Source organism: Lactuca serriola, chromosome 4, assembly GCF_051521515.1.
Source record: "Lactuca serriola cultivar US96UC23 chromosome 4, Lser_US96UC23_V15, whole genome shotgun sequence".
NCBI lineage: Eukaryota > Viridiplantae > Streptophyta > Magnoliopsida > Asterales > Asteraceae > Lactuca > Lactuca serriola.
This window is the reverse complement of record NC_136411.1, coordinates 215,233,449-215,238,096: the sequence shown is the minus strand read 5'-3', so window position 1 is coordinate 215,238,096 and position 4,648 is coordinate 215,233,449.

The window sequence follows — 4,648 nt, the reverse complement described above, 5'->3', positions numbered from 1 at the left end:
ACTCTTGTTTAAGTCCAATTGTTGTAGTGAGAGACCTTTCATTCGAAGAATTATCTAGAATCTGCAATATGTAATAGTATTGTAAGCTAGATAGAGGAGGTTAGTGAGAGTGTTGTGGAGTTTGTCTTAGGAAAACCTAGGATGAGATTTAGTGTTGGGAGCCTTATGTGTGAATAGATTGTTGGATATGACGTAACTTGACTGAGTAAAGGCACTTCTTGGAATGTACGGATAGATGTGGAAGCTATTATGTTCCCGTACTACTCAAAGTAGAGGATTCGTACTCGATTCAAGGAGGGTAGTAATGAAGTAGGGAGCTTGTGTATTTATGATTTCCCTGATATGCGCATTGATGATTTTATGATAGTTTTATGGTCTATTTTTAGTATGGTGGTATTGCGAGGCAGGCTAGGGAGCAGTTCCGGTGTTGGCGAGGGGTGGGGCTCAGGATCTGGAGTCGAGCAGCTTGATGACCAGACGAGGGACTTCATCTTGTCTGAGATTATGTGTAGTATCCTTGATCAGACTCATGTGATATTTGGCACGGTCAAGGAGGGTATTCTGGAGATTGTTGATGAGGGATTGAGGGCCTTTCGTGCTGAGATTTGGCTTTGATTGGGACGCGCTCTCTGAACTTCAGGGAGTTTCGGGCATGTGCAGCACTAGATATCACGGGGTGAGGTACCCCATTGCAAGCAGTAGGTGGTTGGTAGATGTTGCCAAAGCCTTCCGTATCAGCTGTTGTCCCAAGGGCGACAATGTCAAACTAGCATCCTGCCTCCTGAAGGACTGGCCACGTGATTGGTGGGAGGAGGTAGGGAATGCTATAGGAGATGATTTGGATATTGATTCGATGACATGGAGTGATTTATCAACCAGGTTCCGACCCGAGTGTGCACCAGTGATTGAGGTGCAAGAACTGGCATGAGAGTTCCAGGATATATGTCAGAGTACTAACACAGTAATTGAGATCGCCGCTATATTCAAGGAGAAGACATTTCTGGTTCCATATTATGTGGAGGATGAAGAGATGAAGATGGTTCGGTACCATGAGATGCAGAGAAGTGATATTCGGCAGTTTGTTTGCCGATCCAGTTGCAAGAGGTTGGAATACATTATAACGAGGGCTAGGGAGTGGGAGATTGACTTAGAGATGGAGAGGAAGAGCAATCCAAATTTTGCTGCGAGTGTTGAGGGTTTGGGTAAGAGGCCCAATGTATATTATTATAGACCGAGAGGCTAGCATGGCCGTAGCCATTATGGAAAGTGCAGCAATACGCACAAGGGCACATGCAAAGGGGTGGGTTCTGGCTACTTCAAGTGCGGTCGAACTGTTCATATCAGCAAATATTATACTGCTACCACCCCATCACTCTGGTATCAGATCTGATTTGCTTTCAACACAATCAGAGAGGCCACAAGAAGGCCCATTGTTCGAGTCTAGCTGTGAGAGGCCACAAGAAGGCCCATTGATGGCCATCAGGGTTGGGCAGATGCGCTAGCAGCAAAGAGCAGGGTTTACCAGCTAACGGCGGAGGAGGCGCGTGCAACTTCCGATGTTGTGACATGTATGTATCTTCTCCTTATCTCTTTATCTATATCAAACTGTTTCTTATGTTTATGTGTTTTATTTTAGGATCGTTCCCCGTGAACGGTATCTCTGCCTTAGTATTATTTGATTCGGGGATACCTGATTTTTTGTATCTCTTGCGCTTAACAAGAGACTTGCTGGAGCTCTAGTGGAGCCGGATCGTCCTCTTGATGTAGAGATTGCTGATGATAGGATGGTCAGGGTTGCGAGGGTTCATCGGGATTGTTCCCTTCAGTTGTTCAGTGAGTTGTATCTGATTGATATGCTACACATTCCTATGTGTAGGAAGAAGGTCATCATGGGCACGGACCGGTTGATCCCTATTGGGGCACTGATCGACTACGAGCAGCAGTTAGTGCGGGTTCGTACACCAAGTGAGGAGAGTTGGTGATTCTGGGCGAGAGACCGCAATGTGGGCCGATTATGTGTTCAGCAGCAAGATCCATACGCAATCTTCATCAGGGTTGTTCGGGTTTTTTCGCTTATGTCATGGATAGCTGAGATTTGGGTAAGGTGACCTTGGGCGATGTGCCGATTGTGTGGGAGTATTTGGAGTTGTTTGCAAAGGATCTTCCTGGGATACCTCCAGAGAGGTAGGTGGAGTTCAAGATTGATTTGATTTCAGGAGTGGCTCCGATAGCCAAAGCACCATATCAATTGGCTCGTCTCGAGATGTCAGACTTATATACACAACTGGAGGAGCTGATAGACAAAGGACTTATCAGGCTGAGTAGTTCGCCTTGTGGAGCCCCGATTTTATTCGTAAAAAAGACAGACGGATCCCATTGGATGTGTATCAACTACCGGGAGTTGAATAAGTTAATGGTGGAGAACCGTTATCCCCTCCCGAGGATTGATGATCTTTTCAACCAACTTCTGGATGCATCTTAGTTCTCCAAGATCGATTTGCGATCGGGTTATCATCAGATGCGCGTTAAGGACAAGGATGTGCAAAAGTAAGAATGTCAATGGGGGAAAACGGGAGGGATTGCATCCCCGACCCACTCCCCCAAAATTTCCCCTTTCCCCCGTCCCTGCCCCCAAAATGTTTTGCCTTCCTACCCTCGCCCCCGCCCCCGAATTCCCTTTATGACCCCCGCCCCTCCCATGTTCCCCCGCACCCGATTGATTTTGGGTTGCCTTTTATTGGCTAAAGAAGCTATTTTAGGTAACAAATAATTATTTATAGCATAATTTTACATATTGAAAATAAAAAAGTTATGTCATCTTAAAAACAATATAATAACAACATAAAAACATGTTTTCTGATGACTTTTGGAAGCTCAAAATCATGTTATTGTTTATTATGCTTATATAACTAGTATATGTAAATTTATGTGTAATTTATTAACGAGGTCCTCATGGCGGTTTCGGGACGAGATTGACTACCCCCGCCCCGCTCGCCAAAATTAAAACGGGGGTTAACTTTGACCCCGCCACCATCACCATGCTCAATTTAAAAAAAAAAATCCCCAGAACGGGACGGGCCCCCATGGGAACGGGGTCCCACAAGACTTTTTGACATTCCTATGTTGAAGACAGCTTTCTGGACTCGTCGTGGCCATTATGAGTTCGTGGTGATGCCATTTGGGCTCACTAATGCTCCTGACGTGTTCATGGATCTCATGAACCGCGTATGCAGACCGATGTTGGATCGGTCTGTGATAGTCTTTATTGATGATATCATGGTTTATTCCAAGATACAGGAGTAGCATGAGGAACACTTGAGGGAGGTGCTTGAGACATTGAGGATGGAGAGACTTTTTGCAAAGTTCTCCAAGTGCGAGATTTGGTTGTGCGAGGTGCAGTTCCTAGGGCACCTTGTCAACCAGAAGGGTATTCTAGTCGATCCATCCAAGGTCGAGGCCATGATGTAGTGGGAGGTTCTAAGGTCTCCATATGAGATTTGGAGTTTTCTTGGTTTGAGTGGTTATTATCCGAGATTCAACCATGGTTTCTACGAGATTGCTATTCCATTGAACCAACTGAGCAAGAAGTCGGAGACATTTCATTGGGGGCCAGAGCACCGCTTCCTACCTTGCTGGTGGGTCTCGATGATTTTGTGGTCTATTGTGATGCTTCAATCATGATTTTAGTGCAGTGTTGATGTAGCGGGGTGGCATGATCACTTACGCTTTGAGGCAGCTGAAGACGCATGAGGCGAATTTTACGACGCATGATTTAGAGTTGGGGGGGGGGGGGGTTTCGCCCTAAAGATTTGGTGGCATTACTATTAGGTTTTGAGCATTCTAACACTCCTATGGTGTACATTCAACCCTAAATACCTTGGATCTATGTTTTCTCTATTATACATGCACATATCAATTTCCAAGGTATTTATCCTAACTCGCATATTATGAACTACAAATAATATAGAAACTAGTAGAAATACATACCTCTTTGTTGGTGATTGATTCCATGGAGCTCAAGAGCCTACTGCCCCAAATGTGACACCTCAAATGGTTCACACAACATCATATGCACTTGGAATAACTTAGAGAGAAATCATCACTTCATGAAATTGGCTTGCCCTCTTCATACACACATAGTGGCCAATTTTTGCACAAGAATATGATGCTTATATAGTTGTTACAATTAGGGTAAACCCTAATTTTCATGGCTTTCCATTTCCTTGGATCCATGGGTTCAAATACACCATGGAGCATCCTATCGGTTTTAGCCCAACTTGATAATCCATGGAGCATTAGCCCACTATACAAGTGTGGATGATTTACACAATCAACCCATATATTTAATTAGTCTTCTTTTTATCACTTAATTAATTCTCGATTAATTCTTGATCAATACTAATTAAATAATCTTATTAATATATTATAACTTATAATATATTAATAAACCTTAAGTGTTATTTCTCTCATTTTAGTCTATCCAAATACATGATGCCATGCAACCCAAATGGACCATGCCGGGTCGGGTCAAGTATATACCAATTATAGTTATGGATTTAGACACTAATCCAACGGTTTCCCACTTGGATAAGTCTAATAACTATTATTGCAAGTACGCCTTCACAACCCGATCAACAATCGTAACTCT